This window comes from Morone saxatilis, unplaced genomic scaffold (assembly GCF_004916995.1).
Source record: "Morone saxatilis isolate NCDOM2014 unplaced genomic scaffold, NCSU_SB_2.0 Contig20, whole genome shotgun sequence".
NCBI lineage: Eukaryota > Metazoa > Chordata > Actinopteri > Moronidae > Morone > Morone saxatilis.
The window spans coordinates 17,600,107-17,615,390 of record NW_023339763.1 but is presented as its reverse complement, the minus strand read 5'-3'; positions in this window follow the sequence as shown (position 1 = coordinate 17,615,390).

The window sequence follows — 15,284 nt, the reverse complement described above, 5'->3', positions numbered from 1 at the left end:
GGTGAGGGAGGGGTTAGGAAGGCTGAGTGATTGTCAGACTAAAGCTGGATTTATTGTTTTCCATCAGGATGTCCCACCATACAAGCCCCCAGTGTAACTGATATACGGTTCAGCAGAGGATGAAACCATTTGACGTTAAGTTGAGTTGTGTGTTGGACAGGTGTTACAATTCATATTATAAAAGGACTCAGGTCAAACTGAGTTTGCAATATCAGTTTGTTCCAAAGGCTGTGACACGGTTCACAGTTCATCCATGAGTTCCCAAAACGGACTTAGTAACCTGGTAAGTGTCTGTACATATTTTTTACCATACCATATAAGAAAATAGGCCATGTAGCATTTCAAGGGAGGGCAATGATGCCGTGGAATGTCTGTCTGTCTCTCAAGTCGGTCATCAGTCCAACACTGCTGTACAGCACTGAAGGAGCCACTATGGTACTGCGTGGTTGTACACTTTTAGTCTCATGGCATAAACCAAACAAAACTGCTTGCAAAACCAAACAAAATGGTTCTGAGGAGCACAAAATGGTTCGGGGGAGCACACCTCCCTGCCCTTCCATGTGCATACATTGGAAAAGTTTAAGACAAGGAGAGCGGCAGCCAGAGACCCCCCAGGGTACAGATCAGAACAAGCATCAATGGCAATCAGAAAACACATTGACATTGATAAATTAGACACAACGTAAAAAGGAGGAGCTGGGGTGGAGGTGGGTTGCAAACGGCTTGTAGAGGAAGCAGCAAAGATAGGCAGGCTAAAGCAGCTTAAATAAGGCACCATGAATGATATTTGCCAATTGGATGCTTGAGGGAATCAGCTGAGCTGATGTGTGTTTACGACTAGCTGTGTGTCATCTGATATAGCTGGAATTGAGAGCTGAGCCTGACTTTGTGGCCTGCCTGAACTAAAGCTATGCTTAATTTACTGATGCAGAAAAAAAGTACGAATAATAATAATAATGAAATTATTAAAAACAAATTTCAGTGGATCATTAAAATTAGTTTGTCCTGAGGTCAAGTACATTGAGTTGTAGTGAAAATGAATACACAATCTGACTGTGGCATGCTGTAACATTCACAAATGCTTAAAAAGGTTAAGTCCCTCTCTAAAGTTTAAAAGGTTTTCTTACTGGATGAACATGAAGAGGATGTTATGGCATGGGTTCAAGTTTCCATTTATCCCTAGTACAAGTTAAGTTAAGTGCTCTTAATTCTAATACATTATAAATTGCCTCTTGGTTTTTCAATTTATTTTTCTCTTCTTTATATTTGCTGCTGATTTCCTTGCTTTTATCATATAGCATTTATTTTATTCTGAATTGCATACTTTTCTGAATTTTCTGAATTGCAATTTTATTGTCTTATCGCATTTTTATTATGTTTATGTTTCATGCTTCTGTGTTTTTATGCTGCTTTGCTGCAAAAAGAATTTCTTCTCGTGGGACAATAAAGATCTGAACTGAAATGACTGTCTCAACTGGGCTGCTCATCTGTTTTTCTCAACATACTGAAAGCATTAGAGAAGGCAAATACTGGTTTGCAGAAGACTCTACTGACTAGATTATAATAAATGGTGTCCGACTATCCTGATTATGTGTGACATGTAGAGAGGAGGTACAAGCTCCTGCTTTGCCCTGATATACAATAGATCCATGACAATCTCTACACTGACTAAGATGACAGAGTGAGCAATCATAGGGGAATCCTCCTCAAGATGGCAACAGACAGCCTCCTCTCTTCAGTGCATATCAATGGAGTCATCAGTGAACACTCAGTACATCGAGAGAGCACTAATAAGATGGGACAAGCTACACTTGAGGCAGGCTGCTGATTGACATCAATCTCCTTATATCCAGGGGCTTTATTTCCTTATTATTACAGAGAGCCACTAGACAAGCAAATCAATAAGCAGCTTCCGCTGGGTTCAGATTTGAGGCCTTCAGATCACTCAACATGACTCCTTTTAGGGTACGCAGTTTTTGCACTGATGAATTAATTCTATCACCTAAGGTGAACCTTTCCTAGTAGTGACATTTGCTGCAAATCCTGCAGTATGTGCAGATTCTACACTTGTTTACATAAAGCGATAAGGAAAGACTATAGGAAATAATGGGGTGAAACTGATAAATGATTCCATTAGTTAACTTAATGAATTGATAATTTAATTTGGTTTGTGGGTGTGACAGGTGCATGAAAGTGGAAAAAAAAAAGGAAGCTGGAAGAAAATGAAGAAAATTAAATTAAGTGAGCGCTGGCTGGAAGAATAAACCTTTTACAAAACAAACAACAAAAGGTCACAATTTCATTCCACACACAATAATTTCCAGTCAAACAAGAACAGTACATCCATGACTGCAGACTTTCCATTTTCAGAGCATCAAATTTCCCTCTTACTGTCTGTCTGGTTTTTGAGTCGTGAAGATAACAGCATATTGAGATGAGACACACTTTTATCCTCCATCTGCCCTTTGACTTCATTGAGCGGAACCATAACTTTTCCCTTTCATTTATTATGGCCTGTCTGTGTTCTGGTTCATTGAGCATTGTCCTTCAGACAGGCTTTAAACAAACTGTGTCTTAATGGTGCTAGAAAGCTCATAAGACCTGACCTTTAAGCTGGAGCAGAACAAAAACAGAGCAACCCAGCATCACTATTTGCATGAAATCTACTGTAAAGCACTAAAGCTGCAGGGGGGTAAATGGGCCAACGTTAAACAAATCTCAACTCTATGGGTTAAATGTGGTTTAATTTGCAATAATCTTCTATAATCTATCATTTTGTTAGCTGAATCAACTTGCATTTCTAATGCCATAGCTATCCCTAATTTGTCTTCTTCTTCTGTGCATTATTTGCTTTTCACCTTTTATGTTGTTTTTCCACCAGAGAACTGAGGGACATATTGCTGTACAAATGCTGGGTATTAAAATTACATTATTTTCTATAATCATGGCAGAATCTGTCTCATATAGAATGTGGGATCCTTGTTGTATTTCAATTTAGCAATGTGCTGCATCCTCAAAAATACTGGGAGGAATGTCTCTTTTCACACTTCATTTCCTCCCATTAAAGTAATTTATCTTTTCATTTTCTTCTCATTTACTACATGGTGAAGTCAATTAAGGATAGAGCTGTGGGTGAAACAAAACCTGCAACTTTTAAATCTGCAGTGGATTACTGTATTGTGAGAAGTTTGTGAAGTAGTAGACGTTCTGTATACATTTGATAACTACACTTAATCTTACTTTTGGCAGAGTCCTGTATTACTTATTATTATCAGATCCCAGGTGTATACTTTTAGTATTACAATAATATAATACATCAGTATATAGAGGAAAAGTATGTAATGTATATCTAACTACAGTCATTTTATTTTCACCTAGTGGGTGCAGGTTGTACATTTGGCTCTACTCTTGACAGCACAGACATTAGAGGTGAATTTAAAAGCTGCCTGATTGATGTCACACTCTCCGCCTCTCTTCAAATGATTTCCCAGCACCATAATAATTCCATCAGCTCAAGGAAAATACTACTTAAGGCCAACACTGGCCATTTTTTTACCTTATCTGTGTACTTGTCATAGATTGACATGCCTATGTATGCCATCACACTAGTCAATACTCAATATCTAATAGAGAGACTGGTGTTATAAGACTGAATCAGTCACAGGCCACATACGCAGAAGCAAAAAATAATCATTTCAGCCTCAAGGACTCACTCAACATTGTTTTCTTTATCAGACAGCAAAGACCTGAAACCAAGGAAATTGAAGTGCCAACGAGAAACATCGAGGACCATTGTCTTTGTGTTTTCAATGTTTTTCTTTTAGCAAGAGACTGTGTGCTCTTCTTTTCATGTTAATAAAGCTAATTTGAAAGGAAGTGAGAACTGTCAATGGTTTTAGCAAGCACGGCAGTATTTGGAGCGGCAGTAGAGATGAGTTTAAAAGTCTGTTAGGTAGGCTTGCTTTGCACCCAGTTGTTTTTTTTATTGCAGTAGAATGAAAGAAAAAGAGAAGATAAGCTAATTGAATTGGAATAAGAGACCTGTATTTTCAAAAGAATTATGGCAACGTAGTATAATATTTTTTGTGTTGAAAAAAATCCAGCATCAGGACATCATCAAATTGTTTTACTTGTTAGAACACTCCAGCACACTATAAATCTGTTGTCTCAGTTTCACACTCTGTGGGGGTTTTCTCCTGCAGAGTCACCTTCCTTTGAAATAAGCCTCCTGGCATTCGCAGTGGAACCGAAACGTCTCTGTGTCTCTTTAATACAGACTTAAGATTCAGTACAGTTTACCTTGTGCCTTAACTCTCACCCGACCAGCTGTTCCATTTGTCAACCTTTACAGTGTGACACACAACTGATCCTGTAAGCTGTCCTATACCCAGTGCACCCACACACATGCAGTTTACACACAGCTGGAAAGTACAAAGATAACACAGACACATGCTCTTTATAATCTGTAATAACACAAGTCTGTTATAGCTCCTTTGTATATCAAACCCACAACCACATTTGTTTTATACAATACACTGAATTGTATCTCTATAGCATATTCTTTTGTCAGTGACAAGTGGACAAACCCATTAAAATAGTTATACTGAGTCATGTTTTAGAATGATATTAAGGACAGTGCTTCATACTTTATACTATACTATACTACTCAGAAATTTAGGCTGAACATTTGGTGTGATATCTCAAAGTAGTTTTCTGATCTCCTGCTTCAGGCCAGTGCTGCTCATTTCCACATGCCTGAGCTTGTTAGATTATTATGACATGAATATTATATTTCATCAATGGTTTCTAATGGCTATCAGACACTGGGAAAATCTACAGTTTGCAGGGAATCGGCTGTGAATTTCATCTGCAAAGTAACACTGCCAGAGTTTTCCTTTGCTTTTTCATGTTCTAAAATGTGGAATTGAATGTCCGGGATAAGAGGAAAGAGGTGAGTTTACTGTAATAGTGCTGGATAGCAGAGCAGAAGCGATGTTATTCAAGTGTGAACCTTGACCTTTAAAGGATTGGTTCGAAGGAGCAGACTTTCAGACAAAAATCATTTCTGCACTTACATCTGCCAGGATCAGGGCAAAATGTTAGCAGTGCATTTTCTGTGCACTCTGCTGAAGCAAACAAGCAAAATAAAGTATAATTGGTGAAAGAGATTAGAAAAGAAGAGAAAAGTGAGAAGGATGATATGTGTTTTGAATCTCTTTTAAGGAAAGACAGCCACTCATAGATTGGAAGACTCACCACTAGGTTGCTACTCTTTGAGGGAGATGTTATTTTCTTCCCTCTAAACATGACGGACACAAACATAGAAAAGAGGCTAGAGTCTATCGTTCTTGCTTTGATCAGGACGTCTGGCCTGTTTTTCATTCCAGGGATTTAGGTTAGTATCAGTTGGCTACCTGTAGAAAACAAAAGTCTTTTTATGGTATCTGATCCATAGTATCAAGCAGAGTTAAAAGAGTGCAATGGACAGCTGTCATGAACTTTTTCACTTTTTTCTTTTTCTGCTGTGGTGGGGTATTAGAGTCAGACCCAGACTATAATAGTTGTTGTCGTAGCATTGCACTTATCAATTCTTTTAACAATAAAAATCCTTTTCAAGCATTTTAAAATGAAAACGATTACAGCACAACTCTTGTCATCTAACTACATCAAATCTGAGCAATTTCACAAGAACATTTTTCAAAGCAATCTTGAAACCAGAACCCAAATATAAAACACAAACAATAATAAGCTAAATCCTGAAGGGAGTGACGGGAGAGAGCGAGAAAGGGGAAGAAAGATGTCTTCAAGCTGAGGCATTTTAATATGCTGGCTGCATGTAATGCTGAAATTAGTTTTATGCGTTTTGGCAGGGGAATGCCAGAGAGCAAAGCCAGGTGAGGGCCTGTGAGTACACAAGTCTGAAAACATAAACGCTGTAAACCAAAACACAAGCTGCCTATTGGGAGGTGATGGGAAACAATATTAACACTGACAGTGATGGATGATGCTGCTTCCTTTAGAGGTCTGATAGATACAGGGTCCTTTACAGCTGAGAAGCACCATGTTCTAGACAAAAAGGCCATGTGTGCTTCACATACACAGGTAAAAGCTACATAAGTATAGAGTACCAATGCACTTTTTTGCATACAGATTTGTCAGCTAGACTGTTGAAGTAAATGTCAGATATACCTAAAAGCACATTTATACTCTACAGCAGCACTTGCATTGCATCTGAACAGTTATGTGTCGATGTCCAGTCTGTCCAATCTAAAAAGACCCACCACTGTTTAGACCTGTGACATTATCAGCCTCAGTGCATCAGCTTGCAGGTCTTGCTAACCCTCCTGATGATGATTTCAAATAGACTAACAGTGCTACTTTGCTTTCATCTATGAAAAATATCACTACTGGTACCAGAGGGAGAAATGTACCAAAAAACTACAGTACAGTACGCACCATATTCTTATGGCACGTTGCTGATTTGTCCCAGCAACTATTGTGTTTATGTGTGTGTCTGAATGGTGCCCACTAGTATTAGCTTTCCTTGGCTATCAATAATGGCACAGTGAGCATCCATAGTTCAAACAGTACACACAAATAACATCCAAATCAGTTTATGGGCCTCTCAGAAGAAGAAGAAGAAGAAGAAGAGCAGCTAAAAGGGAGATCAACAACCACCCAAACCTAAAAACAATATATTATATTGTCCTCTGCTGCAAAACTCTAGAGCTCAAATTGATGTTGCTCTTCAACACAACAATTCTATTCAATATATCAGCCAGCCACTTGTGGCATTTTAGCTTTAGAGCGATTCCCTTCAAATTCTTCCCTCATATAGCTTAACTGTGTTTTTACAGCATGGGAAAAGGTTATAGAGAGAGATAAGGTCCTGGAGGATAAAATAAAACATCAAATTGTCATTGATAATAACAAGAGATATGATGACTCTGCTAAGCTGAGAGGGAGATTGAAAAAACACACAGAAACAGGGTCCATGCTGTAATACTTTTAGATTTTAGTTTCAGCATTATGTAGTTTTACACACATTTCTAAAGCAATTGTAGTATTTACATTATCTGTAAGATATGCAATCTATATTTCCATGCTGTCACTGTGCTGAAGCTTAATTTTGCATCCTGAGCGGCACAGTAATTATTCTGTACATACTTATAATACAAAAGACAAATTACATACAAATTCATATGTAAATCTATATTTGGAATGGAAATTGCTTTACATTTGAAGCTATTTGAAGACAATATCCAACAAGACAAGCCTGCGATCACATAACCAACAGGTAACATGTCACTGCAGTAGTTTAAAAGAATCAGAAGATTTATTGATCATATTGACTTGTACTACTTAGGTTATTCCTGCTTTATTAAATCAATAACTTTACAGTAGGAGGGTGTTTTACTTCAGAATAGCTATTCCAGCAGCTGCTTCAAATAACTGCAACACAGCTTTTTGTAGCTTACTGTTTTAATAAACTGCGACTGATAGAGGAGTCTACTCGTGTATATTAGAGAGACTGCAAGTATTCTGCTCTGATATTATTTAAACTTCTTACATCTTATGGTGCAGCAGCAGGTTATGAAGTGCTATATATTATATTATTGTAATTGAAGAACATCAGTAGAACCAATAAAACTGTAGCACTAGCAGATGGTAAAAACAAAACACAGATGATGAACAAGTCTCATAGCAAGCAGCTGTTACTCTCTTTGGACACAAAGTTTACATTAGCATTGCTGATTCCATGTGTACAATTCCAAAAACACATATCATTGCACTAAAGTTGCAAAGTTGTTTTCCATTGGCTTCCGTGTAATGAAAAGAATCGTCGCAGCTTATAAACTTTTTATTTTATTTTTTTTTTTCTATGCTTTATAGCTTCACCAAAATTGGATTTCAAGCCTGGCTACCCTAAGAGGATCTACAAACACATGTGGTGCAAGAGCAAACTTGTGTGGAAGAGCACCGAGTGAAAAAATAAAAGAGTGAAAATTAATGTGGTTTAGCCTGAATGGATTTAAGGGTCTGGAAAGGAAATTTTTGTGCCCAGTCATTCATCCCTCTCATATCACTGTTAATATACATTTTTAATAAATTGTCTGTTCCAGCTCAGCAGAAATCTTAAGGCATTCATCAGTAGGTGTTTCACTCTCATAATGTGTCATGCACCTAAACTGTTGTGTGGGTGGCATTACATTGTTGCATTAATCCAGTTCTATTAATTATAGATCCCTGCAAGCAGCAATATTGTACAGCTGATGAATGACTCACAAAATCAAAAACAATAATGTGTTAAGAGACGATAATTCAGTTTTGTCAAACATAAGGTGTCAGTGTGCTTCAGAAAGTGTATGAACCCCCCTTTCCTACCATACCTTTGCAACAACATAATTTAGAAGGTAACCGATAATCCAGTGAGCATGATAAGCACACTACACATATGATTATTCAATCATGTCTCACCCCTGTCTATGAACAGATAAAAACACTTAACACTATAAAACATAAATTCAGTTGTACCAGGTTAAGGAATACTGAACCCTTTACTGTTTTGCATATATTTCCATCCTGTCTCCCAAGGAGAAAACATTTGGGAAAACATAAATAATGTCACAAACAAAAGAGGTCAAGAAAACTTTGTTATCTACTACATGTATGTATTATATACCGTTATTATAATCCTTAAAGCCCTGAAAACCCAGTTTAAAATCTTAAGCATCACTCTTAGGGGCGCAATGTGTAACATTTAGGAGACTCTATTGGCTGAAGTGGATATGTATCAATATGATATGCATAACTATGTTTTCATTACTGTATAATCACCTGAATATAGAAATCGTTATATTGTTGTCACATTAAGCCGTTTATATCTACAGATGCCACAGATTGTCTTGCACGGAGCCCGTCATAGGGGCATTCTCCTTTGTGCTTGGAAGGGGATATTACACTGCAATTACACTGCTAGATCCCACACTGGAGCTTTAAACTTTGAAAATTAATGACTACATAGACGTAAGTGACACCACCTTTTCGCAAATTAACATTGTCCAATTCATATCAGTGAGAAGAGCATAAAGAAAAAAAGAGAACAGAAATGTGAAATAACTGATACTGTTTTAACTTTGGCAGAACACTGTGTTCATGTATCGCTTCACATCGCTTGTAAGAAGCTGATTAAGAAAATAAGTTTGCACAGCCTTTAAGATTTAAGCCTTGGTTTATTTGGTGACACCTGGGTTTGCTGGTTGTAACAGGAACTGTGTTTTATTAATGCAGGTCCCAACATGTACTGACCACAGGGGCCACAAAAAACAACTGAGCTGCCACTTTGTCAGAAATGACAGAAGAAGAGCAACTTGTGTGTCTATTTATTAGTACCCAAACAGTTTTATTTCCCCTCAGAAACAATGAAAATGACAATAAAACAGTTTAATCTTTTCTGAAAATACCTAGTCATAAACAGGATAAATCATTGATCATCACTTAACTGAGCTACACAGAACATGAGTGTTCTCTAAACCGAATATAAAATATTTGTCATATTTGTGACTTCATCATAATTGTCCCTCTAGTGTCTCTTGGGTATATTTAAAACTGAAGCTCACAACAGCAGCTGCAGCTCTGGAGATGAATGCAAAATTTACTGAACTTTCAAAACAAGCAGACATCACTATACTATGACTGACTAGATGCCATCTGGAATAAACTGAAAGATGAGCATTAATTGGTAGGTGAACAGTGACACATACTGACAATGCTCTAACAATGCCGGAAACTCAGTCTTTCATTTGTCTCTTTCATGTATCTATTGTATGCTCCTCTTTGAACCGTGTTGAGCATCTCATGTAGCTCCTCAAGGTCTTTAAAGACAGCAGGTGGTCACAACACCCACACCAGCAATAACCCCTTGTACCACTGAGCCCATGTAGAGGAGCACATCAAAGCCGATACTCACATCTGTAACTGTTTGTTTATTACACAGCTACGTAGCAAGACAGGAGATGAACAGCTCTTGATTTCAACAGGCTGGAAACAGTTGTCTTCAGCATGAACACACACTAAGTCCTACTTTCAACTGCCTGCATACAGTGATCATCCATGTTGTGTTATTATTATGCTGCAAAATCAAACTCGTCAGCTACAAAACTACACTGTAATGCATCACATCAGAGTCTAATTTGCCCAAAAAAAAAATAAAATAAAAAATAAATAACATTGTTCATTGCCATGTAATCTTTTTGTCAGCTGGATAGCCTTTCATGTATTTCCAGCATACAAAGTTCAGGTTTGTTTTGGTTCCTTGCCAGATAGTGAATCGGTCCACCAGGGGCATCGGCATCTTTGTGTGACAACCTCACTGTGTGATGTTAGCTGCTCCAGATGTTTTTATGTTTAACCTGTTTTGCTATTGTTTGCTTGCTTCTACTGTACAATGCAACACTGCAGTGTCACCACGGTCAGACATACTCATGGGTCATCAACAGTTATTCTTTGAAAATGTGAAGAACTCCACCCAGTTTATGCTCTGATAGATTTGACTGGAAAATGGCATCCTGTCATGGCCACATGACAAGAATGTCGAAGGTATTTCAAACCTTATTTTTCACACAAATCTGTTCACATTTGAGGTTTAACTGAAAAGTTGAGACAGTAGCAAGAACTTAAAATCTTGATATAGCTTCAGGTCCATATAGAAAAATGAAAAACTTTATCAGCGTTCATCAGTATCTTCTGGCAGGTTTCACAAACATGACCCAAAAACTTCTATCTTATCTGTTTTCAAAGTGATGTGGACTGACAGTAGCAGTATCATGCATGAAGCAGGGTGAATAATTCAATGTAATTTTTAAAAGGACAAAAGACTAGGGGAGAGTGACAACTTGTCAGCAGGAGATAAACTGGGCGAATGAATAAGAGATGAAGAAAATAAAAGTGAGCCAGCAGATGTGGTAACCCAGTGCCATCCACTTTTCTGCAGCGTGCTTTTATATGTGTTTATCGCTTTACCCTTCCTCCTTTTTTCCTCCTTTTGTTGTTGTGCGCCGTAAAAAGAAACAAGCAGATTTCTTTGTGTACATTTTTTGGTTGCCAGTATGTCAGAGCACATAGGAGCTGAAGCTGAGGCTGAGATTTCTAGTTCAAAAGGGGTCATGGGAAGAGAGGTGAAGAGATGTTTAATGGTGACTAACATTGGCTGTTAATGCCGTTGGCCACTATGTGACTCACTTTAGCTCCCGTCAAAGTGAACTCTGACCAAGTGTGTCCAACACGGCAGCCTATGTGCAAGGCTGAAGGGGAGCTACACGGACAAGACAGGGGAGGGTGCAGAGCGTAACTAAGGGAACGGCCAGGAGGCAGGTTCTGCTATGATTTGACAGTTTATGGTCAGTGCATTTATCACAAATGTCATCCTTCATCATCACTGAGTTGTACCACATAACCCTCATATAGAAATATATAGTAAGGGTCTGGATAAAGGCATCAGTGAAGCAGAAAATGCTGGACATGGAGTACTTCATGACATTTTGACAAAGTAAGTTGAAAAGGAACAAAGTGCAGTTCAAAAGCAATTTAATTGCCCGTGACGGAAAACATCTACAGGAGTATTATCATAATATGAGTTGTGTAGAAAGAATATTTATGTGCAAGCCATGTAGTATAAAACCTCATATTCAAAAGCCAATTCTCCTGGATAGCTCACCTGGTGGACTGGCACCCTATGTATCAAGCCCAGGGCTCAAATACCTGCAGCCCTTTGATGAGCGTCATCCCCTACCTCTTCCCATTTCCTGTCATTCTTCAGCTGTCACAATTGATTAAAGGCACTAAAGGCCCCCAAAAGAATGTATATATATATATATTAAAGTATTGTTCAAATGTTCTGTGGTGATTTGTTTGGGAATGCTGCATGGTATGAAACAAGAAAAAGAAGAAGAGATTGCTAAGAAAGAGACATTTCTTTTTTGTCAAGTAAGTTTTTTTGAGAAGAAAGGATTAGAAAATGTAGGACATGAGAATGCAGTGTATGTTTTCACTGAAGAAAAGAAAAGCTAGTATAACAGTATCAACATAACTTCATTGAACAAAATATATTCTTAACACACACACAGCGTCCCTTTCCTCCCTTCTGCTTAGTAAGTAGTATAAAACAATATAGATTGCAGTGGAAAAATTGTAAAAAAAAAAAAAATAAGCAATGAAAACTGTATTCGCCAGTAGACTACACAATGACTGTACACTATTAAATGTCTATTCTTGAGAGAGAACCTTATTTTTTCAAGGTAAAGGGTATTGCTCATTTCATTGAGCAGAAATAGATATTTCAAGTATATTTTGTACAATATAATAATGTTTTTTGAACACACTTATACAGTTCTAAAGCAGCAACATTTTTAGATTTCATGTCTTCATTCAAAACCTCAATCTAATTTTATGGATTGAAATGTGAACAAAACCATGCAGCATGGTACTTTATGTGTTCCTGTGCTGTGTTCAAGAAAAGTACTAATGCCTGATACGCAGAATATTTTCTATCGTCACTACATTGATTCTTTTCTTCAACAACTAACTTCAGGCATAGTAGTGACCCTTTTCAGATGGGTATTCACTGACTGCACATCTCCAGCCATATGTTACTCCCCTGACCTTAGGATTTAAAAGGGTAAAACAAATCAAAAAACAAATCATAATTTTCCATATTGGACTTTATTAATACATAAACAGATTAAGTTGGATATTTGTGCAAACAGATATTCTATTAATTCTAAAATCCACTGCCTTGCTTATAGATTGAATTGTAAACAGCTTTTAAAGCGCTGCCAACATATTACCTTCCACAATCACAGTGAACTAGACCCCAACAATACAGTGCATGTTATTAATATCTAAATGCCAAGGTTAAAAATGAAAAGTTTCATCTAAAAAGCACCTGTTATGAAATGATGTCTGGCAGACATGAAGCACATTAGTACATGAGGTACTAAATAAGTAAGGAGTCAACTCAACAGCCTGGATTATGAAAGCACTATTATCTTGAGGATCAAATCATCTCTGACTGAATTTCATGGTGGCAGCACTTTGGAACAAAACCCTTCAATTAGCTGAGATACCATTCAGTACATTGTTTCATTCTTTTGGAGTTTGAGATAATTAGTCTGAAATGTTCTCTTTTTCTATCGCTTTATGCTGCTTTTACCTTGATTATATGTATTTAAGAAAAAAAAGATAGATAGATATTTTCCAACCATACTTTCTTCTATTCTTCTATTCTGTGGAATATAGTGAATGTTAAATCCAGGGATGGTATCACTGAGTGTGAGCTTGGGCTATGGTCATTTATGGGCCCTGAAATCCATGATACCAAAATTTGTCACAAAACATGATATATTTTTTAGTAGATCTTTATCAGTATTGTATATACAGAAATGTACCAGGGAGAGGGGAACTAATGCTTACAATCCAAAAGTAAATCTGGTAAATGTGTACATTTCCTGGTTAATCTTAGTGGAAAACGGTCGTCACAGTGGTGCAAGGTTAAGCGGTCCGTAGCGCCATGGAAAATACAAACCCTGGTCTAATCCCTTAAATCTTGGCAGATCTACCAGCACAGGGGAAAAAAACATTCCAGCCAGCATTACTGGAAACAGATACAATGTGATACACATTGTCTCATTGTTAAATGTTTGATTAGCTCAGCCTCGTATTCATTTGGTCACCTGATATTTGTCCCACGTTTGGCAGGAATAAATGAAATCGACAGATAATTGCAACCGTCATTTAAATCATCCTATTGCCCCGAGTCATTTAACTGCTCTGGTGATAAGGAAACATTTTTAGTGTATATTAGTGAATTTTTCAATTAATTCCAGTGTGATTGTAAAATGGAGTGCTCAGTGTTTTATATTATTTGACAAGTGATTTTGCAGTCAAGTACAAAGCCAGTCTTGAAAAAAGCCTGAGGTCTTGGTGGCACCAGCAGCCTGTGACTTAAATACTTAAATAAGAGAAAGTCACTGTTTAGGGCTTGTTATAGCATCAGTTGGCGTCTACTACAACGTCAGCCAGCACCCTCACACAGCTCCAGTTACCTGTCTGCTTTCCCCCTTAGGGAAGTGAATAAGCAAGCGGTCCGACACGTCACTGTGTCAGCGCTCCAAGCGGTGCCAACCACAAGGTTAAAAGGACAGCAACCTTTATGCACAGCTGTTCACAGAGAGGTTATGCTAATGCTGATCTTAACTCAGTCTGAAAGAGTTGTTGTTTTTCATTTTGTAGGAACATATCATCATAGTTTCATCGCTTCTCCTGGGAGAAAAAAAAAGTAAAACTAAATCAGAGAATTGAACTGGCTTACAGCCTGAGAGCATCAGACCTTGTTGCCCTTATTTTAATTTTCTGGACCCAAAACACAAACATAAACACACACTCTTCTGCCCTTAAGGCAATGTTTTGAGGTGGATGTTTTCAAAAAAAGAAAATTAAAAATGAGCATGCAAATGTGCCACATTGACTGGAAGGATGATGAATCTAAATGAAATATGAATAACGTCTGTACATGTGTAAACAAAAATGTTCAATTCACAAGGTCCCTATATTTACTAATCAATAATCTTCATGAAAAATATAATAAAGATTTATATACCTGCCCCTATAGATCTGAGATATTTTTTTGTTATGAAAATCTCTCTTATTAAAAGTTGTTTTTTTCCCACTGGAATTAATTAAACCTCCTGTGGAGTTTGTGGAGCCTGGATTTTAAAATTTTCGGTGTTTTTGTCAGACAACCCGCCGCTCACTCCACTACACTGCAGTCTCTTCAGTCATGCTCTCTGCCAAAAAGCTTAGCGTCAATAGTGCTGATGGCCGACTCCCTGGATCGAGGTCTGTGGATGAGGGACGTGTCACACAGTGCCAGAGTGGTAATCAACTTCTTGTGAGAGTGTTGGAACAAAAGCTCTGATTGGGGACATTTAATATACAATACATACTACCAATGTCTTCTGTTGCTTAATCTTATTTTGAATTTAAAATTGGTTTTATTTTAATGTTGACAGGCATTATTGTTGTTGTTCTGCACCATAAACAGCTGTTCAAATATATAACTACAGTAACACAACAAGACTTTTAATAAATGAGTTGCTGTTCAGTGGGCTCACAGCAGTTCATTTACCACCAAATACAATATTATTGTGATCATTTATAAAACTGGGCAGCCAGGCAGCCTCATTTCTTCTCTTTTACATGCTGCTCGGTGGGATACAGCAGCAGCT